This window comes from Hemitrygon akajei, chromosome 15, assembly GCF_048418815.1.
Source record: "Hemitrygon akajei chromosome 15, sHemAka1.3, whole genome shotgun sequence".
Lineage (NCBI taxonomy): Eukaryota > Metazoa > Chordata > Chondrichthyes > Myliobatiformes > Dasyatidae > Hemitrygon > Hemitrygon akajei.
Window position 1 is genome coordinate 85,031,846 of NC_133138.1, and position 23,990 is coordinate 85,055,835.

The window sequence follows — 23,990 nt, forward strand, 5'->3', positions numbered from 1 at the left end:
TTCTAGCCAACATGTCCCATAGGGGTCAGTGCTGGAAATTTGTCTTTTTTAATATGATTGAGATGTGGGAGGCAAGACCAGTAAATTTGCAGATGATTTGCCGCATTGCTTGATTATTTATTTATTTATTTAGAGATTCAGCACAGAACAGGCCCTTCCGACCCTAACCTAATGACAGGGCAATTTACAATGACCATTAACCTGCTAACCGGTAGGTCTTTGGACTATAGGAGGAAACTGGACTGCCCAGAGGAAACCTACATGTTCATAGGAAGGACACACAAATTCTTTCCAGGGGACACCAGAATTGAGCTCTGAAATTCCTTGGAATGTATAAGACAGAGGAGCTTTAATAGAGGTATACACAATCATGAGGGATATAGCTTGGATAAATGCAAGCAGACTTTTTCCACTGAGGTTGGGTGGGACTACAACTAGAGGTCATGGGTTAAGGGCAAAAGGTGACTAGTTTAAAGGGAACATGAGGGGAAACTTCTTCAGTCAGAGAGCAGTGACAGTGTAGCTGCCAACACAAGTGGTGCCAACAAATGTTTAAGAGAAGTTTGGATAGGCATGTGCATAGTAGGGGTATGGAGGGCTACTGTCCCAGTGCAAGTCGATGGGAAAAGGCAGTTTAAATGGTTCAGCACAGACTAGATGGGCCAAATTCTATGACTTTGACACCCTGAGCTGTAATAACATTGTGCTAACTGCTACACCAGAGGAAGTAGCTATAGGTTGCAGAGATATCAATGGGCTGGTGAAATGAGTAGATAAATGGAAAATGGAGTTTAATCCAGACATCCAAGATATGATGTGATGCAGTTTCAAAGCACTAATGAGACTAAGGCATGCATGCTTGGGTCTCAGGGACCATTAGGAACAGAGGGACATCTGAGTACAAGTCTACAGATCCTTAAGAGAGATGTTACAAGACAACATGATTAGGAACACATATCTACACTGCTTTATGAAGGGGAATTGAATGCAGAAGCAGAGTGGTTCTGCTCCAACTTTATAGAACTTGTTCAGATCTCAGCCAGAGTACTGCAGCTGGGATGGAGGGTGGACGTGCTAGCACTAGAGAGGGTGCAGAGAGAGTCATCAGGATGTTGCCTGGGATAGAGGAGTTCAGTTATGAGGAGAGACTGGGGAATTATAGGTCCTTTCTCCCTGGAACCAAGGAGGTTTAAGTTCAAGTTGACATTTAATGCCATAGACATATGTACCTTCAAAATGAGCTTTTTGCAGCAGGAACACAGTATATTGCAATCATGCATGGTGCGTTACAAACAATAATGGCATGTAACAACCTTATTGTTAGCATTGAAGTATGCAGATGAATCACTTTAGCATGGACAGCTTTAGACCAAGCGGTGGGAGATGGGGGTTAATGCTGTGGGGCACACAGGTCATTGTGGATGAGTTGCACCAACTGGCGTTTTTGCATGCTGTATGATTCAATGACGATGCAGAATACCACACTGCTACACAGAAAGTGCATTACATACATTCTCTTGCTTTCCCAGGTTGCTGACATCATCCAGCATTACTCTCACTCAGTAAGTGGGCTTGAGGTTGTAACTTGATCACGTGGCTTAAAGAGCACACAAAGGTAGGATCCCCTCAATCCTGCCATACCATTTTGTATGATCAAGGCTGGTCTATGCAGGCCCAACTCCTCTTCGGTGCCAGTTCTTCATCAACCTCAATTCCTCGATCTATCTGACGGAAGTGGAGTTACGATGGTGCTTAAGGACAACTTCTTCGAGTTCATCTGTGAAAATCATTTAATTTCTACCTTTCATGTCTCTCTTTTTTCTTTTCAATGTGGATGGGGTTCTGTTGGAGACCCAGACCTGGAGTTACACTCAGATTTTGGCTCGTTGCGGTGGTGGGATGTGACCTAGAAAACGAGTGCACCTTTGGGGTTCTGAGGTTTCACAGCCCTGTGGTTGAGCTGACTCTAAGCTGGTACTGCCAAATGAAGTGTTGCAGGATAAAAACGGAAAACCGGGAACAGCGGATCAGATACCAGAGGGTCTGTACTTAGCAAATCGTGCTCTCTCTCTCAATGGTAGGAGGAGTTTGTTGCAATGCTCAAGTCAGAGAACTCGTGAGAAAAAAGCAGCATGACAGGCTTTATCATCGTAAATTAGGAAGTTGCTTTGTTATATCTTCCCTTTCACTGTGAAAGAGGATGCCTCTTTTTCCCTTTAGTAGGGAGAGAGAGCCTGTGGTATGTCAAATTATGAGATGAACACAATAGTTTTTGTTGTACTGCAGATCATGATCTTTCTTAAGGGCTTTGTTTGGTGGGTGGAGGCTGCTAATGGAACAGATGTTCTTAGGGAAATGTGGCAAATATTCAGGGAATATTTGCATGGGGTTCTGCATAAGTACGTTCTAATGAGACAGGGAAAAGATGGTAGGGTACAGGAACCGTGGTGTACAAAGGCTGTTGAAAAACTAGTTAAGAAGCAAAGAAAAACTTTGGAAAGGTTCAAAAAAAGTAGGTAATGATAGGTAATTATAAGGCTAGCAGGAAGAAGCTTAAAATGAAATTAGGAGAGCCAGCAGAGGCCATGAGGAAGCCTTGGCGAGCAGGATTAAGAAAAACCCCAAGGCATTCCCAAGTATGTGAAGAACAAGAGGATAAGATATGAGAGAATAGGACCAATCAAGTGTGACAGTGAAAAAGTGTGTATGGAACAGGAGGAGATAGCAGAGGTACTTAATGAATACTTTGCTTCATTATTCACTACAGAAAAGGATCTTGGCAATTGTAGGGATGACTTATGTGGACTGAAAAGCTTGAGCATATAGACATTAAGAAAGAGGATGTGCTGGAGCTTTTGGAAGGCATCAAGTTGGATAAGTCACAGGGATCGGACAAGATATACCCCAGGCTACTGTGGGAAGTGAGGGAGGAGATTGCTGAGCCTCTGGCAATGATCTTTGCATTATCAATGTAGACAGGAGAGGTTCCAGAGGATTGGAGGGTTGTAGATGGTGTTCCCATATTCAAGAAAGGGAATAGAGATAGTCCAAGAAATTATAGATCAATGAGTCTTATTTCAGTGGTTGGTAAGTTGATGGAGAAGATCCTGAGAGGCAGGATTTATGAACATTTGGAGAGGCTTAATATGATTAGGAATAGTCAGCATGGCTTTGTCAAAGGCAGGTCATACCTTATGAGCCCGATTGAATTTTTTGAGGATGTGACTAAACACATTGATGGAGGTAGAGCCGTAGATGTAGTGTATATGGATTTCAGCAAGGCATTTGATAAGGTACCCCATGCAAGGTTTATTGAGAAAGTAAGGAGGCATGGGATCCAAGGGGACCTTGATTTGTGGATCCAGAATTGGCTTGCCCACAGAAGGGAAAGAGTGGTTGTAGATGGGTCATATTCTACATGGAGGTCAGTGACCAGTGGTGCGCCTCAGGGATCTGTTCTGGGACCCCTACTCTTCATCATTTTTAATAATGACCTGGATGATGAAATGGAGGGTTTAGTAAATTTGTTGATGACACAAAGGTTAGGGGTGTTGTGGATAGTGTGGAGGGCTGTCAGAGGTTACAGTGGGACATCGATAGGATGCAAAACTGGGCTGAGAAGTGGCAGATGGAGTTCAACCCAGGTAAGTGTGAGGTGGTTCATTTTGGTAGGTCAAATATGATGGCAAAATATTGTATTAATGGTAAGACTTTTGGCAGTGTGGAAGATCAGAGGAATCTTAGAGTCTGTGTCCATAGGACACTCAAAGTTGCTTTGCAGATTGACTGTATGGTTAAGAACACATAGTGTTCATCAACTGTGGGATTGAGTTCAAGAGCCAAGAGGTAATGCTGCAGCTATATAGAACCCTGGTTATATCCCACTTGGAGTACTGTGCTCAATTCTGGTCACCTCACTACAGGAAGGATGTAGAAACCATAGAAAGGGTGCAGAGATTTACAAGGATGTTTCCTGGATTGGAGAGCATGCCTTATGAGAATAGGTTGAGTGAACTTGATCTTTTCTCCTTAGAGTGACAGAGGATGAGAGGTGACCTGATAGAGGCATATAAGATGATGAGAGGCATTGATCATGTGGAAGTCAGGGGCTTTTTCCTAGGGCTGAAATAGCTGCCACAAGAGGGCACACTTTTTTTGGTGCTTGGAAGTAGGTACAGAGGAGTTGTCAGAGGTAAGTTTTTTTTTATACAGAGATGGAAGAGCGTGTGGAATGGGCTGCTGGTGATGGTGGTGGAGGCAGATATGATAGGGTCTTTTAAGACACTCCTGGATAGGTACATGGAGCTAAGAAAAAATGAGGACTACAGATAACCCTAGGTTATTTCTAAAGAACATACATCTTTGGCACTACATTGTGGGCTGAAGGGCCTGTATTGTGTTGTAAGTTTTCTGTTTCTATGTAATGCTTTATTTTTACTGAAGTTAGTGGAGGAAAGGGGGGGGGACATTGCTTCGCTGCTGCTTGTGCATGGGAGGGGGCAGTAGTGGGGACTTTGGGGTTCTAATGTTTTTACTGTCACATGCTTTTGGGCACTATTCTGTTTTTGTGGATGTCTGCAAAGAACAAGAATTTCAGGATGTATATTATAACCATATAACCATTTAACAATTACAGCACAGAAACAGGCCATCTAGGCCCTTCTAGTCCATGCTGAACACTTACTCTCACCTAGTCCCTCTGACCTGCACTCAGCCTATAACCCTCCATTCCGTTCCTGTCTATATACCTTTCCAATTTTTTTTTTAAATGACAATATCGAGCCTGCCTCTACCACTTCTACTGGAAGCTTGTTCCACACACCTACCACTCTCTGAGTAAAGAAGTTCCCCCTTGTGTTACCCCTAAACTTTTACCCCTTAACTCTCAACTCATGTCCTCTTGTTTGAATCTCCCCTACTCTCAATGGAAAAAGCCTAACAACGTCAACTCTATCTATCCCCCTCAAAATTTTAAATACCTCTATCAAGTCCCCCCTCAACCTTCTACGCTCCAAAGAATAAAGACCTAACTTGTTCAACCTTTCTCTGTAACTTAGGTGCTGAAACCCAGGTAACATTCTAGTAAATCTCCTCTGTACTTTCTCTATTTTGTTGACATCTTTCCTATAATTCGGTGACCAGTACAGTACACAATATTGTATACATTTTTTGGATATTAATGAAACTATTGAACTGTGAACTATTTATCTGGCTTCCTGTTAATTATATTTAATTATCTGATCTGCACCACCATAGTGCGTAGAGAATTTCAGAGGTTCACTACACTGACAGAAGAAACTACTGTACCTTCATTTTTGAATGCTCAGCAGCTTATCTTATAGCAAGCGAAGTGGACCGGGCTGTGACACATCTACTGATTCTCCTTGCCAACCTGCCTGTTATTTCCTCAAAGCATTTCAAGAGGCATAATTTCCCTTAAAACAATGATAAATTTGGCCTACTTGCTCATGCATCTGCAATTACCCTAAAACCTCATCCTTAATAATGGATTCCAACATCTTCCCAAGCATTGATATCAGGCTAATTGGCCTATAATTTCCTTTCTTCTCTCTTCTAAAAAAGTGGAATGACATTTACAATTTTCCAGTTCCTTCTGTACCAATCTGGAATCTACTGATACTTGGAAGATCATTACTAATGCCTTAACAATCTCTTCAGTCACTTCTTTCAGAATCCCGCAGTGTCCTCAACATCCCAAGCACCATATCCTTAGTAATAGTAACTACACTCAGTTCTGTCCCCAGTGCTTTCAAATTTCTGCCATATTGCTGGTGTCATCTACAATGAAGATTGATGCAAAATACTTATTAAGTTTGTCCATTATTTCTTTGTCCTCCTTTCAGTGGTCAATATCCACTCTTGCCTCTCTTTTGCTATTTATACATCTCGCAATCTTTAGGTACCATCTTTTACACTTTTGGCCATCTCTCCTTATGGATTTTAGTTGCCTTTTGTTTTTAAAAGCTTCCCAATCCTCTAACTTCCCGTTAATGTTTGCTATATGATAGGCCCTCTCTTTTGCTTTTAAGTTATTCATTACAGTTATGTTGTTGTAAATGAGTTCTTGGCATTAACTGCTGGTGCTGTTTGCATTGAGTGTCCATGTTTCTCTGGAACTATCTGGGTTTCCTTTGTGAGCACTTGTTTTCTTCCACATCCCAAAGATGCATGGGTTGGTAGGTCAAGTGAATACCACATGTGGCCCTCAGTTTGTAGGTGAGTGACAGAGGCTGGGGAGTGTTGATGAGAAAATAGGGAGAATTAAATGGAATTACTGTAGAATTAGTGTAAATGGATGTTTTGATTGTCAGCATGAACTCAAAGGGTTGAAGAGCCATGTTGTATGACACAATGACAGAATAATACAGTGATTTGATAATCATCGTCCTTTAAGTAGTTCTGGAAGAGTGCACCTTCCTTGCCTTTGCTGTGTACTGTTGTGTTCAGCTGATTCAGCTGGGCCAGGCCACTGGCAGATTATTGATGTCAATCCTAGTTGCAACTAAGTTTTGGATTCTGATTTGCACCATCACTTTTGACATCAATGTTACTGGGTGCATATCTTTACCAAAAAGGCATCCTGCTACTATATTTTCATATAATTCAATGGTATGAATTACTGTAACCTGTCTCCATAGAACTGATGGGCAAGCTTGCCTTTTTTACTTTATTAGGTTTATCTGTATCAAATAAAACAAGTTGTAGAAATAGGAAATTCTACCCCCCACTCTAGCATTTGTAGCCATGGGAAATTTTGAAGCCCTGAATGTCGGAGACCGTGGCTATAATGCAGCAGTGTGAGCAAGCACATTAAGACCCCTCCATCTCCATTGGCTCCCTGGATCTTTCTCAAGATGTCATATACTCTTCAGTGAGCCATTCAGAAGGCACGCACTAATCTATGAATAAAGGCTTTAAGATTCTGGCCTAAACTTATAAGACCCAAGGCTATTACCCATGGTCTCTCCTGACTGTGCAGCTTAACCTCAAGTATAGCGCTTGAACACTTTTGCCTCTGAGGCATCTGTTAAGGCTGGTGGTTCATTCCCAAGAAAATGCGTTGATTCATTTGAATGGGATATGAAGCTTTGGCTCCCTCCACCCTCCCTGTTGAATGTAAAATCCCCCAAGGGATGTTGGAAAAACAGAATTCAGAGATGGCGTTGTGTGATTAGTGTTTGTGTGACTTGGTCAAAGTCCTTCAACAACTGAACTTCAGAAGTATTTACATCATAAAATGATTTGACTGAAGGGTTGTATATAAATACAAATGTCTTCCTTTTCTCCCATATCTCCACAGAGTCAGGAAACAGGATAGCTCTCCCTAATCAACCTCACTTGTGCTCCATGATTTATTCAGCTGAAGGCAGCTCATTCTCCATCAGGCCAGGTGCATCTGGATGGGAGGCACAGAATATTTGGAAGCTGCTGGTTCAGTTTACAGGAGAGCAATAGGTTACAATAATGATAACCAGAAGATTTAAAATATCTTATCTGTTATTGAGTGTATGATGCATTCTTCAATGGAAGGAGAGAAAGAGAGAAATGAACTGTGACACTAACCCTGAATTTTCTCAAGTCAGTCAGTCCCTCTAGGTTGTTTAAACTACATTCACCAACACAGTCTTGCTGTGCCCACACAATGTGTTAGATTATATGAGTGAGTTCAAGGCTAATGGGAGACCTGATGGAAGTTTTCAAGATTCTGAGACCATAGGAAGGGTAGAGAGTCAGGACCTTTATTCCAGGTTAGAAATGTTAAGTATTACAGGACATGCATGTAAGGTGAGAGGGGAACGTTTAAACAGGGAATGAAGGAATATATTGTAGATAATGTACAGACAGAAGAGAATGAGTTTACTTCAGCATCATGTTTGCAGAGATGTCATTCCAGTTCTGAATTGTTCTATGCTGTCTGTTGATGTTCTATGTCATACAAAACAAGAGATTGTGTGCAGATTTCATAACTATGCAAGTAGTAGGTAACTGGAATTGCGGGAAAATGTTAATTGGAACGGCTTTGAGATGAGTCAGAATCAGTGGTTGCCTGAATTGTATACCAGGAGTATTTTGCAAAATTTCTCTTGCAAATTATCTTGTGAGAAGGACCAGTGTTTGAGGTGAAAGTATGGGACAACTGGAAGGTACAGTGAATTGATTACTGAGAATCCGTGGGATGGAAATGAGAGAAAAAGGGTGAACTAGATGCTTCGTCTTCCTGCTTGATGTAATGAATCCTGCAACTCTTTCAGAATGTTCACAGTTGCAGGATTCCACGGTGCAATTTTCAGCCAATTAAATGTGAGAAATACAGCAAATCGGTTTGCTGCACAGCAATGAGCCACAAGTAGCAATGTGATAGTGAACAGATAATTTGACACAGCAAATGTTTTAGGAAGGTTAAATGTTTGACGTGAATGAGGTAAATTCTCCTGGTTTTCCATATGGTGTGAAGTTCACTTGGTCTTACCTCGGCAGTCTTCATCAAACCATTAAATTAGTATGCAAAAATGCATTTAGATTCTTGGCATGCTGGGCCTCTAAGGGTGCCTGAGCATTGCTTAATGAGGTACCTGCTTGAGTTGAGAAGGCAGTATCTTGTTATTGCAACTCCTATTAAAAATAGGGCAAATGTGTGCTTATTGGGGATTCTTTCTGAGTAGAAGCTGCAGCCTGTACAGAATTATTTCCTGTACTCTTTCCACTTGAGAAGTCTTGAACCCAAGCCAGGCTCTATACAGTCAGAGCCACACAGCACAGAAACTGGTCCTTCAGCCCAACTCATTCATGCTAACTCAGATCACTATCTAAGCTAGTCCAATTTTCCTCTCTTTGGCTCATATCCCTCTAAGTTTTTTTTCTATTCATGTACCTGTCCCATTATCTTTTGAACATTGTAATTGAACCTGCCTCTACTATTTCCTCTGGCAACTAACTTAATATACCCACCACTTTTTGTGTGAAAAATTTCCCCTCAGATCCCCTTTAAATATTTTCTCTCTCCACCTAAACTGATGCCCTCGATCCAGTGCAGACCAGCAAGCATTCCCTCAAGTCCATCCATTCCAGCACCACCTCTGGAAATGTTCACTCAGTCCCAAACTAAAGCTGTTAACCTACGTGAGTTGTGCTGGTTGACCTCCGGGAATCGGAGACATTAATCGAAGAGGGTAAAATTATGTGGATATTAAAAAGAATCGTGTGATACTCCAAGATCTATGAGCATAATATCGTGGTTAAAAACAAAGTCAGTGTGCTAACACAAGTGAGAACAACTGCTGAAAAACTCAGCAGGCTAGACAGCATGCATGGAAAGAAAATCTGTTGATGTATCAACTCTGAGAATCATCAGAATGGCGAGAGAGAGAAATACAGGTTAGTTGTCAATGGGGAGAAGGTGGAGAAGGCACGTGTAGAACAAAGGGCATGTCTGAAAGGCTTACAAGGATGCTGCCTGGATTGGGGAGTACGCCTTATGAGAATAGGTTGAGTGAACTCGGCCTTTTCTCCTTGGAGCGACGGAGGATGAAAGGTGACCTGATAGAGGTGTATAAGATGATGAGAGGCATTGATTTTGTGGGTAGTCAGAGGCTTATTCCCAGGGCTGAAATGGCTATCATGAGAGGACACACTTTTAAGGTGCTTGGAAGCAGGTACAGAGGAGATGTCAGGGGTAAGTTATTGTTGTTGTTGTTTTTTACACAGAATGGTGAGTGCGTGGAATGGGCTGCTGGTGACCGTGATGGAGGCGGATATGATAGGGTCCTTTAAAAGAATCCTGGATAGGTACGTGGAGCTTAGAAAAATAGAGGGCTATGAGTAACCCTAGGTAATTTCTAAGGTAAGGACATGTTTGTCACAGCATTGTGGACCGAAGGGCCTGTATTGTGCAGTAGGTTTTCTATGTTTCTATGCTTAATGGAGCTGTTATAAGCCACTTAAGCTTTTCCAACCTGATGAAGCATCTAGGCCTGAAACGTCAACATTTCATTCCCCTCCATAGATGCTGTCTGACCTGCTGAGTTCCTCCTGCATTTGTGTGTGTTTCTGTGTATGTGTAATGTGGTGTTAATGGCAAAGGTCTAGCAAGCTAGACTGCACAACCAGTATTAAGCCAAAGTGATATAAAAACAGAAAATGCAAAATGATGAAAAGCCTCAGCAGGTCATTCAGCATCTGTGGGAAGAGAAACAGTTAATCATTCAGATGCAGGATCCTTCAACAGATCCAGGAAGGAGAAAAACAAGCAAGTCCAGATCACAACAAAGATGAGGAGCTGGGGGAAAGCGAGGGGTGGAACAAGATGAAATTCTGTAACAGCGTGAAATCAGGAGGGTCAAGTAATTTGTAGCTGATGTGGTCTGGCCTACTGGGAAATGCTCAGCAAACTAAACTATACAGTGAGACTAAAAGAAAAAAATGATGACAAACTAAAATGCTTCTGAGCTAGATCAGAAGAATGAAGGAACAGTACTTATGGTAGGTTGTTTGATGAGTTATGAACGCTGGTGGTAGGAGTTAATACAAAGAGAGCTTTGAAAATACATCGTCAGAAAACTTAACTTTTCTTTTCACATGGTAGTCTAAATTTCTTACTGGTATGTTCATATTCCAAACATGGTGGCAGTCATGTGGCAACCAGCTTACGTTCACTTCTGATCTGGTTTGGAACTTCATTGTGACACCTGTAACATTAAAATCTTCTCCCACTGCACGTTCTCCTTGCATATCTCTGTGTAGCAGGTGGTCTGCATTCCCAACTGGTGTCCCCATTACAAGGGTAGTGGTGAATTCTCTCCCTCCCCATATACCATTTGTTACTAAAGCAAGAAGGTATCAGTTGGAACAGTTTCCTACAGCTGTAGGCTCTTATGTAGCTAACGCGACACCTCTCCAAGTGCCGGGATCCCGCTACAGAAATCCTGTGTTGTTTTTTTTTCTGACAGCACTTCATCTCAAGGCTGCTAGTAACAAAAAAAATGTTGAATGCATTTACTAAGCTGGTGGAATCATGACGATGATACTTATACCATTTGCTGATAATGATGTTCATGGCAGTTTCAGCTGCCTGGATCTGCATTTTAATGTTTCCTTCTGACAGTTCCTCAGTGAGCTAAAAAGGGCCATTTAGACCTGTCAGCAGCTGACGAGCATTACCTTTTCACATTTACATTCCTGTTAGCAGGCAGTGTCGGGGAGTTACCCCAGGGCTTCACTGACACACCAGTCCTTGCAGATTAATGTACCCAGGGTTTTCAAAGGACGTTTTATGAGAACAGCAGAGAATAAACAACAAACTCTGAAAATATTTCTGTATTTACCTGAATTAAAATAACTTTCCATGGCACATTCTCCCCTCCCCCCCCCCCCCCACAGGAATTCCCTGATTCCCAATGTTGGCTATTTGTCTTCATCCATGCTGTTCATGAATGTATTTAAGCTTTGTTGTCGTATTAACTTCTTAATTGCTGCAGTATTTTAGCTGAGATTTACATGGGGTTCCTGAATCAGAGATGCCCAATGCAATCTCAATAACCTTGCAGCCAGGAACCTCATTGACAGCTGGCTATGAGAAGAGCCAACTGGTGTTTATCTTTCATTATTTTTGATAGAAAATATTAAGGGACGGGGAAAGATGCTGCATAACTTTTCAAGTTGGTTAGAGTTCGGAATGACAATCTTACTTTCTATGCTTTTGTATACACATAATCAGCAATCTGCACATTATAATACATGATTCAGTCACAAGTTGTTAATCACCTGTTGCTTCTTTAACTTCATCTGCATGGACTTGGTAAAACACTGTGGTAGTTGTGCAGAGAGCCAGACTGGGGAGGGGAGTGCAGAAAGTAGCTGGAGGTGAGCATAGAACCATAGAACACTACAGCACAGTACAGGCCCTTCAGCCCTCCATGTAGTGCCAATCCATAAAGGTACTAAACCCACACTATCCCGTAACCCTCCATTTTTCTTTCATCCATGTGCCTGTCCAAGAGGCTCTTAAATACCCCTAATGTCTCAGCCTCCACCACCATCCCTGGCAAGTCATTCCAGGCACCCACAACCCTCTGTGTAAAAAGCTTACCCCTGATGTCTCCCCAAACTTCCCTCCCTTAACTTTGTACATAAGCCCTCTGGTGTTTGCTATTCGTGCCCTGGGAAACAGGTACTGGCTATCCATCCACCCTATCTATGCCTCTCATAATCTTGTAGACCTCTATCAAGTCCCCTCTCATCCTTAAACACTCCAAAGAAAAAAGCCCAGCTCTGCGAACCTTGCCTCATAAGACTTGTTTTCCAATCCAGGCAACATCCTGGTAAATCTCCTCTGCACCCTCTCCACCCTCTCCACCCTCTCCACAGCTTCCACATCCTTCCTATAATGAGGTGACCAGAATTGAACACACTACTCTAAGTGTGGTCTCACCAGAGATTTGTAGAGATGCAACATGACCTCTCTACTCCTGAACTCAACCCCCCTATTAATTAAGTCTAGCAACCCATAGGCCTTCTTAACTACTCTATCAACCTGTGCAGCGACCTTGAGGAACGTATGGATTTGAACCCCAAGGTCCCTCTGTTCATCCACACTCTTAAGTAACCGACCATTAAAACCAGTGAACTGAAGACCGCTTTGCCAGGAGGTGGTTAAGAAAGTAGTATCAACCTCTCTGCTGCCCAAAAGACAACACAGTAGCCATCATTCATGAGTGCATCCAGTCACTGTCAGCTGGCCACTGTATCTTGGTGTCATGATAGTTAACCCTCTGTCTTTGAATGGCTGTTTCATATAGTCCATGTGGGATCCAACTCTCCCTGAATTTTTAAAATTTGATTTGATGCTCTTGACTGTGTAGCTGGGCACAGCTTCAACACCATCTATAATTTTGCCAACGCCACCACTGTTGTTGGTAGAATCACTGATGGTAATGAGGCCTTGTACAGGAGTGAGACAGATTGGCTCATAGAGTGGTGTTGCAACAGTATCTTACACTCAACGTCAGCAAGACCAAAGAATTGATTATGGACTTGAGGAATGGGAAGTCGGGAAAACACGCACCAGTTTTCATTGTGGGGTCAGCAGTGGAAAAAATGAGCAGCTTAAGTTTCCGGGCATCAACAATATGGAGGACCCACCTGGGCCCAGAGCTTTGATGCAATCATGAGGAAGGCACACCAGTGACTTTACTTTGTGAGGAGTTTGAGATAGATTCAGCATGTCACTAACTACAAGTCTCTCTACACTTACATTTGAAAGCATTCTAATTAGCAGCATCATGACCTGGTGTGGAGGCTCCAGTGCACAGGATCAAAAGCCGCTGCAGCTCCATCACAAGCACAACCTTCTACATTATCAAGGACATCTTTAAGAGGTGATGCCTCGGGAAGGTGGTATGAATTACTAAGGTTTCTCACCACCAGGATGTGCCCTCTTCTTTTTTCTACCATTGGGGAAGAAGTATGGGAGCCTGAAGCCCCACACTTAATAATTCTTCTGCCAATATGAATCCATAAATGGTCCATGACCCCAGCATATAAGCCTCAGCATTACTTACTGGCTTTTATATACCCATCAGTAAAGGCCTTGGTGTAACTCATTTTCCAAAAACTCCTCAGGAAGGGCTTCTTCCACTGTTAGTTCAACATTCCCCTAGTGCTAACTTAAAATATCAGCCAAGGTGATGTGTTCAGGGTCTATTTGCAACTTATACCAGCTACATTATGATTCAGAGGCAATGCAGATCAGACAGGGAGGCAAGGGGCTCCATCACCTTATAACGTGGGAGTACATTGTTACCATTCTCCTAGATATTCCTTGTACATGTAGCACTTGTTTATCCAATGACAAGGAAGGAGGAGAGGACTTCAGTAACTGGTCAAATGGACGAGGCTTGAAGGGAGATGGGGGGGGGGGGGAAGAGAAGGATTCGGCGGGCAGAAGAATGTGGTGGTACAAGTAAGAGAGGGGAAAAGGGGAATTAGATTAAAATTGTAGGTAAAAGGCAAAAGCAAAAGCAATATTCCATTTTTTCCTTCCACCTTTTAATATTGACCATCTCCCCTTTCTATCCAGCTCAGATGAAGGGCCTTGATCCAAAACATTAACTATCAATTTCCCTTCACAGATACTGCCTGACCTGTTGACCTCCTTCAGCTCCTTTTGTATTGCGCCAGATTCCAGCATTTGGCATCTCTTGTGTCTACACTGCTGATATTCCCATCATTATCACATTACTCAATTGATTGTTAACAAAGAATTATAATAACCCTGGGAATATTTAATATCCCCAGTACATTTTACAAGGCAGCACAATCAGTAATTATTTTTTGGGTGTTGTAAATATGCAACCAAATTGTGAGAAAGAAAGTTTCATGGACAGTGACGAGACACATAATTTTGTTGGTGCTGTTATTTAATTAAGTAGTCATCAAGGTAATGGATAATAAAGCCATTTGCTCTGAACAAGGAGATGATTAGATCCAATGACATTACTTTTGTGGAAATTGCAGCTAAAAGCTGGTTAGTGAAATGGATGGTACACCACTCTCGTAGACATCATTGTTTACTGCATTCAGGGAAATAGTGGCACTCATTTAAAACACATTAGCAGACACAAAGATAAAATTTACTAGATGCTTCCTCTGGGGAGTTGAATGTTTTTTCCCCGCAGTCATGTTGTACCACCTTCAGTCCCAAGCAGGCAATCAGGTTATTTTGTGACTTGTATTGATACCTATTGAATCATATCACCATATTTAAGAAGTATTGGATAACATAAATTTTAGGATCAGAGTGACTGATGAGAAACCAAGTTCGAAGCGTGGCAGAGACTCCTGCTGATGCCTGTTGCCAGAATCACTGTCAACACTCCAACCTATTTTATTTGGGCAGTGAGTGAGAATTTCCCTTTCATAGTAGTTGATTCTCATCCAGCTCAGCATTATTCAGGACCTGCCCCACTTGTGTCTCAATAAGTAACTGTACAACAAGTTCTTCAGTCGGTTCATAACTGACATTTGCAGGCATGTCATCAGAGTTATTCTGAAAGCAAAGAAAGTCTGCCTCAAGTCAAAAGAGCGTGCCATTAGTTGAGAAGCTGATATCACTTCAACAAACCAATCCATCTTACTGAAAGGAGAAAAAACAATGAGGTGGTGAATAGTTGGAGTACTAATGTATTCCCTAAAATCGTTGATGAAAATTGTTTTATTGTAATTAAATGAAGAAATAATTTTATTTGTAATGCAAAAAAAAAGAAAGCTAACATTTAACCTTTCACAGGCTAGACAGTGGAATGAAGATCACCTTATGGCAGCTCTGGAGCAACAACTCACTGAAAGGTCTGGGAGTTCCTCACCACCATCCTCCTCATACATTGGTTGCGGCAGCTGGAGAAGCACAATTTCAGGAGAAGGTCCTTACCTCTCTGTAAGACACTCAGAGCGGGCTCTGGACCTTGAATGTACTCAGACAGGAGCTCCAGATAAATGGCTGATGCATGTGCGAGACCTGCACTGATCAATCTTTATATAATGAGCCACATCGTCAATATTTTTTCACTTAATTGAAATTTTACCTTGACCATTCTCTTTACTGCTTTATCTTGAGTCATTCAAATTCATTACTATTTTCCAAGCTTTTTTAAAGAGATGTAGTTAGAGAACCTTGTCAGGGTTACTACAATTCTCCCGAGAAGCCGCTCAGTATATTTTTTTGAATAAAAATGTGCTTGTAATGTGATGAGCAATTCTTCTCCTGAATCCTTGTATTTCTTGACCACATTGATTCTTGGACTGCAGTAGTAGAGTCAATCAACAGAGAATGAGACCTTTCGGCCCCACTATGTCCACCTCAACCATTAAATACCCATCTATACCAAACCCACTTGCAAGTGTTGCCTCATTTTATCAATCATCATTGTTGCTACATCATTGCCACCTTCTTCCCTTCCTCATGTGCTCTATAGAAATCATGATACATTCCATGTTCCCTGCTGAATGCACTGAGCTGAAAGCAAGATTCATCATATTGAGTTCAATTAATGGTCAGCTGACCAGATATACCAGCTGTGCAGATATACTGGCACACTATAGAGGCAGCCCCTAACCTGTTGCACATTCATTAACCAATAGACAGACAGGTCAATATATTCCAGCACTATTAAATACAGGATGTTTTCCGATTACATTGAGCTGGAGCTAGATGCACTTCATGTCTGCCCCCTCCCTTTCACACAAGTCAAAACTGATAGAGCTTTTGTAGTCCCCTTCATTTGTATGAGATTACTGACCTTCACTGAGAATGTAAGCAACTTTTATGTGAATTTTAATTGATATTGAAGTCATTAATTAAGTTAGATAACTTGAATATGACTGAAAATAAATTTGTTATTTTTTATAGTTATTGAAATATTTTCTACTGTTTCCTACTGTCTCTGGTTATTAGAAGCAGTGAAAAACACTTAAGAAATATTGCAAAGGTAGGTTTGTTTCTGTCACATAATGATGCTGAAAAATGAATTCACAGCTTTATATTGAATAGACTAGATAACTGCAATGCACTTTTTACTGGCCTTCCAAAGCAATCAACTGACAAACTTCAACCCATTCAGAATGCCGTCGCTAGACTTTTAATTAAAACCAGGATAAGGGAACATATTTTTCCAATCCTAACTAGTCTGCATTGGGATCCTGAATCTTTTCATTTTATAATCCTGCTCAAACTCTGAGGTTTCTTCCACCAGTCTCTTAAATTTAAACAAATTCCCTCAAAAGATAACTAGGAGATTTTTGGACTACACTAAATTGTGGAATTCAATGCCTAAAACTATAAGAGATGCAAACTCAGATGATACTGTTAAACGCCAGCTCAAAACTTACTTATATAACCTTGCTTTTAACTAATATCTATTTGTCTTTCATTTTCATGGTTGCACTTCATCCCATTGTGAAGCACTTTGAACAGCATTGTCTGGGTAAAAAGTGCTCTATAAATAAGTTATTATTAATAATATTATTAAAAGGTGTACAGTGTCACCCCATCACTACACACTCTCATTCTTGAATGATGAATGGTCCCACTCAACTGTGTTCAATTTCAAGTTCAAATTTATTGCCATGAACTCAAGTACACAGTGTGCAAATGCATGAAAATTAACGTCTTGCAGCAGGAACATAATACATTGCAAACATGACAAACCTAAGATAACATAAGTTTAAATGAACATAAACTATAGATAACCAACAAGCGCGCAAAATGAATAGAATGATACTTGTGCAAGATTGAGAGAGAAAAAATAAATACAGTCTGGGATAGTGATAAGGTTTTACAGATCAGTTCAAGAACCTGATAGTAGTCGGGATGAAGCTGTAGCGGATTTTCAGGATTCTGCCTGATGTGATGAAACCTTACCACAACACCAGGTTCTAGGCATTGGGAGTAAATATGCATCAGGTTAGCTCTTAGACAACTGGAGTTGACATACATACTCACTTTGTTCACAGATGGGGGGAGCCAGAAAGCCAATGAGAACTGGTGACTCACCATCTTTCCCCAAATGCAGCAACATTACAGCTGCTTCTCCCTAGAACAATGGTAAATGAGGTAGGGTAGCAACCTGGAAATCATTCTCGTTGTTAATGAGTTCTGACTGTCATTTATTTAAGTAGTGTATCTGAAACCTGTTGGCTCTGAAGTCAGCATTGACATAGTATGCGTTTGAGGAGGTATCACATTTGGCTAGGTGTTGAAATCCACTGCCACAGATGCTTTGCCCATCATTAGAAGCTGCCCTCTCTCTGTCTATGTGAATAAGAGAATGAGAAGAACTCGCTAGAGATGTGATCTCACTAGAGACTGTAGATAATGTAATCTGGAGCAAGAAGAAAATGACTGAAGCAACTCAATGGGTCAAGCAGCATCTGTGGGAGGAGAAGAACTGCTTACATTTTAGGGTGAGACCCTTCATGATGCTTGGAAAGAGTTATTCCCAAACTGTACTGCATACCAAATCCATCCAGCTTCATGTTCCCTTAGAACACTCCAACAAAACCAAGTCCACCTGAACTTCAATTTTTCCTGCTGGCCAGTTGGGATCAGTCGTGACTTGCCCATAGAAACTGACCATAGGAGAGGAAAGCTGGTATTGTGGCCGGAGGTCTGTGATCAGTTCTGTTCCACAAAGATCAGTGCTGGGGGTCATGCTTTTTGAGTATTTATCAATAGTGTGGATGAAAATGCGAATGGGTGGATTGGCAAGTTTGAAGGCAACAACAAGATTACTGTAATTGTGGAAGCGTAAAGAGCTATCAAAGAATACAATGGGAGATAACTCAATTACAAATCAGTCTCTACAGTCATCAAGACAACCCCTTAGCAGAACAGCTTACTCAGTTTGAGTGATTCCACTATTAGGAAGGATGTGAAGACTATGGACAGTGTGCAGAAGAGATTTAGCAGGGTATGGCCTGGATTAGAGGGCATGAGGTCTAAAGAAAGTTTGCACAAATTTGGGTTGATGGAAACTGAGTTTAGATCTGGTAGAGTTTTATTTTTAATTATGAGAGGGATGGATGGGGTAGGGATTCGGAATTTTTTCCCCATGGTGGAAACGTCAAACACAAGTGGTTGTGATTTTAAGGTTGGGGGGGTGAGTTTAAAGGTGATCTGAAGGGCATTTTTATTTCCCTAGAGAGTGATAGGTGCCTGGAATGGGTAGAATCAGGCAGTTTGCTGGAGTTTAAGGGGGTTTTAGATAGATACATGAATATGCGGGGAATGGAGGCATAGGGATGATACGCAGGAGAAATGCATTTAGTAGAAATTGGCATTAAGATTGGCACAACATCATGGGTTGAATGGCCTGTCGATTGCTGCACTGTTGTCTGATCTATGTTTACAGCCAATAACATGCCTCTAAAGGGTGTCCACCATTCCTAAGTGGTAACATAGCAGGTCCTTAGTGGACAACAAGGTCTAAAGAAGAGCAGTATGATAACAAACAGATAACCTAGTTTAACAATGATAGTTGAGGCATAAGCAATGGTCAAAACCTTTCAAAATCGATAAGGTCAGATCTAAGAATAATAATAACAACAACAACAACAACATAATAATAATAATAATAATAATAATAATAATAATAATAATAATAATAATAATAATAATAATAATTCCAGCACAGGATTACCAACAAACTCACAGATAATGAACAGGCAACACAAGTGAATCTGCAGAAGCTGGAAATAAATAAAAACACAAAATGCTGGCAGAACTCAGCAGGCCAGACAGCATCTATGGGAGGAGGTAGTGACGACATTTCGAGCCGAAACCCTTCATCAGGAGTGAAGTAACATGGGATGGTCAAGGGGGGATAAGAAGTGGGGGAAGGGATGAAGTAGAGAGCTGGGAAGTGATAGGCTAAAGGGAAATGGGCTAGGGGGAAGGTGGAGAATTATGGGAAATAAAAGAGAAAGAAAGGTAGGGCTGGGGGGAGATTATAGTGAGGGGGCAAAAAGAGAGAGAAAGAGAACCAGACTAAAATTATAGATAGGGATAGGGTATGGAGGGCAGGGGTATCAACAGAGGTCTGTGAGTTGAATATTCTTGCCGGCAGGTTGGAGGCTACCTAGGCGGGAGATAAGGTATTGCTCCAACAACCTGTGTGTGGCCTTGTTTTCTGTCTATCTTGACTCTATTTTATCTCCCCTTGTTCAATCCCTTCCCACTTATGTCTGTGATACTTCCCATGCTTTACATCTCTTCAAAAATTTCAAGTTCCCTGGCCCCCACCGCCTTATTTTCACCATGGACGTCCAGTCCCTATATACCTCTATCCCCCACCAGGAAGGTCTCCAAGCTCTCCATTTCTTCCTGGATTCCAGACCCAGCCAGTCACCCTCAACCACCACTCTTCTCCGCCTTGCGGAATTAGTCCTCACCCTGAACAATTTCTCCTTTGGTTTCTCCCACTTCCTCCAAACTAAAGGTGCAGCCGTGGGCACCCGCATGGGTCCTAGCTACGTCTGCCTTTTTGTCGGCCATGTGGAGCAATCTATGTTCCAAGCCTACACCAGTATCTGTCCTCCTCTTTTCTTACGTTATATCAACGACTGCATTGGCGCTGCTTCCTGCACACATTCTGAGCTTGTCGACTTCATTAACTTCGCCTCCAACTTTCACCCCACCCTCAAATTCACCTGGTCTATTTCTGACACCTCCCTCCCCTTTCTAGATCTTTCTGTTTCTATCTCTGGAGACAGCCTATCCACCGATGTCTACTACAAACCTACAGACTCTCACAGCTACCTAGACTTTTCCTCCTCCCATCCTGTCCCCTGCAAAAATGCTATCTCTTTCTCTCAATTCCTCCACCTCCGCCGCATCTACTCTCAGGATGAGGCCTTTCATTCTAGGACAAAAGAGATGTCTTCCTTTTTTAAAGAAAGGGGCTTCCCTGCGTCCACTATCAACTCTGCCCTCCATCGCATCTCCCGTATTTCACGCACCTCTGCCCTCACCCCATCCCCCTGCCAGCCCACCAGGGATAGAGTCCCCCTGGTCCTCACCTATCACCCTACAAGCCTACAGATCCAACGTATAATCCTCCGTAACTTCCACCACCTCCTACAGGATCCCACCACCAGACATATCTTCCCCTCACCCCCACTCTCGGCTTTCCGCAGGGATCGCTCCCTACGCAACTCCCTTGTCCATTCATCCTCCCCACCGACCTCCTCCAGGCTCTTATCCCTGCAAACGGAACAAGTGCTACACCTGCCCCCATACTTCTTCCCTCACCACCATTCTAGGCCCCAAACAGTCCTTTCAGGTGAAGCACCATTTCACCTGCGAGTCAACTGGGGTGATATACTGTATCCGGTTCTCCCGATGTGGCCATTTATACATTGGGGAAACCCGCCGCAGACTGGGAGACCGTTTCGCCGAACACCGGCGCTCAGTCCTCCAGCAGTGGCGGGATCTCCCTGTGGCCACACACTTCAATTCCACAGACCACTCCCACTTCGATATGTCTGTCCATGGCCTCCTCTACCGTCAAGATGAGGCCACACCCCGGTCGATGGAACAAAACCTTATCTCCCGCCTAGGTAGCCTCCTACCTGCCGGCATGAACATCCAACTCACAGACCTCCGTTGATACCCCTGCCCCCCCTTACCCCATCCCTATCTATAATTTTAGTCTGGTTCACTTTCTCTCTCTTTTCCCCCCCTCACTATAATCTTCCCCCAGCCCTACCTTTCTTTCTCTTTTATTTCCCATAATTCTCCACCTTCCCCCTAGCCCATTTCCCTTCAGCCTATCACTTCCCAGCTCTCTACTCCATCCCTCCCCCCACTTCTTATCCCCCCTCGACCATCCCATGTTACTTCACTCCTGATGAAGGGTTTCAGCCCGAAACGTCGTCACTACCTCCTCCCATAGATGCTGTCTGGCCTGCTGAGTTCTGCCAGCATTTTGTGTTTTTATTTCACAGATAATGAAGTTTTGGTCTAATATCTAGTCAAGCAGGGTGACACATAATCAAGAAGCAAGCTGGATTAGGGAGGAAAAAGAACGCACACACATGATTGAAGAAATGCAAATTCCTGAAGTTACAATGGATATGCTGAAAGTTATAAAAACAAACCCACAACTGGAAAAGTACTGGCAGTGATAATATTCGTAATTTTTGCTATAAAATAAATTACTTGCCTTCATCCATACCAATTTTCTTCAAAATTCTGAAGAATTGCCTGGTTTTGACAGAAAGTGAGCCATATCTCTTACCTAAAGGAGAAATTACAAATGATCCATCAAAATATCATTTTATTTCTTGTTTACAAACTATATACAAAATTATAACATGTATCTCACAACTAATTACCACTCATTTGATAACCACAATACACTTACGGAAGAGCAGAAAGGATGTGAAAGGATTTAAAGACAACCAAATAAATTATACCTTGACACACCTTCTATACATGGACATGAACTTTGGACTGGATAAGTGTAGAACATTAAACATAATGAAAGGTGCAATCAAGATAACAGAATACAAAACAGAGCAACAGGATACAACATAACCAATGGATGAATACGAAACATAAGTATCTGGGATATCAACAAACAAAGAAAACAGATCACAGTGCGATAAATGGAAAACTTTGTACAAAACTTACTTCAGAGCTTAGAAAATCTACAAAACAGATCTCAATAGTAAAAATATAACAAAAGCAAAAGAAAAACTTAGGATATACCGATACTAACATATTCTTTTGGCATAACATTTTGATCTGAAACCAATCTGGAAAATTTACAAAGCAAAATAAGAAATAAAATAACAAATTTTAGAGAAAACTATGTACATTCGAATGTGCTAAGATTAACACTACCTTGGACAGAAGGAGGAAGAGAAATAACAAAAACTTTACACAGCAGTCAGATAAAACTTCCAAGAATATATTTTCATCAACAAAAACAGGATTCAGTACTCCACATGAGCATATGCAATTGTGATAAGTACAGGCCACTAAACTTAAATGAAAGCACAACCCGGAAAAATTAAGAAATTAATCAGTATAGAAGAAAAACAAAAATCAACCAATGAAGAGTATGACCGTCTAATGAAGACATCTCCATGGTCTGAGCAGACTAGATACTGACAAGGAAGCATCGAACACCTGGCTCAGAGTTAGAAATAGAGTCCCACAAATTATACAATGACCAATCCGTTAATTCAGATAGGACAATCCATAATAACTGTCTTTATATAATATACAGGATAAGCAAGCAAGAACAACGTACTTAATAGATATAGCCATTCCAAACACACATAACATACAGAAATCAATAGGTGAAAACACCAGAAATATGCTGAATTAAAAGAGGAAATTGAAACACTATGGAACGTGAACAAGGTATACCTATCCCAATGGTAATATTGACAACTGATGTCATCCCAAAGTCGCTACACAATAGCATTAAACAATTATTAAAGCAATATTTATGTAAATCTCCAGAAAGTCTCGATAATAAAAACTACTAGAAAAGTCCGAAAGTTCCCAGCAATTGAGAAGTAAGTGTGCTTGGCTAGGCCCGTGCCTCAGGTTTTACCAGCTGAGCTGGAAAAAAAAAATTAAAAATAACAACCCATAAAGGGTTTTCTGTTCCCATCGATTATGTTCCCAGATGGCAGTCTGGAGAATACTCTGAGATATACACTGTGGGTGGGAACTAAACTACAGAAACAAATCAAGGCATGTCTGTCCCCAGATTGGGCAGTGCTCTGGTCAGCATCTGTTCTTATGTTATGGGCAACTAAAACCTAAACCTGGCTGTAGGCATTAAAAGCTATAGCCTTTCACTTTAGAAATGAAGAAGCTGCCTTGAGTTTGCCAGGGCATTCCTGGAGCTAGCACTGGGCATGACAGTAAGTGAACTGCTAAATAAGTGGGCAGGCACCGGGAAACCCAAAAAAGATACAGCCAGTGTTCAGTTACCCATCAACACCACAGGGTGCAGCTGCTGCAGTCCACTTACAAATGAGTGAAGAGAAGAAAGAGACACATGAAATGATCATTAGAAGTAAACTCATTCATAATGCGTGTATATTATTGAGTAACGGAACTTGAGACTGGCCTGACAGCATAGAGGAACAAATTTCATCAACAGTTTATAGCACAATATCTCTTCATGCAAGTAAATACACAATGAATAGCAGATCATAGAGTGATAGTAAAAAGTAACTTAATTCCTGTAGTCATGTTAAAGTAAATAAAACATGACATTGCACAAGAGGTGGAAAGAAACCAACCTGAAGACACAACAATGCTATACAAGAAAATAATGAAGATACCAACCCCCGAAGCACTGATGAAAATAGAATTACTCGGACAACTGCTTCATAACCTGATGGTAATAGCGACAACACCGATGTAGAGCCTCAACAGAATACTAATGATGAAT

The 23,990-nt window shown here is 41.6% G+C and overlaps 1 long non-coding RNA gene across 2 annotated transcripts in view; it reads left to right on the plus strand.

The window, feature by feature from the left end:
- Positions 1-16,426, plus strand: part of LOC140739517 (uncharacterized) — a 104,152-nt gene extending 87,726 nt beyond the window's left edge. Inside the window, exon 4 of one of the 2 annotated variants that reach the window (XR_012101663.1) lies at positions 15,305-16,426. This is a non-coding gene — a long non-coding RNA (uncharacterized lncRNA). Of the gene's footprint in view, positions 1-9,726; positions 9,809-15,304 lie in introns of those variants that run through there. The other variant, XR_012101664.1, reaches the window with a different exon arrangement.
- Positions 16,427-23,990: the final 7,564 nt, after the last annotated feature.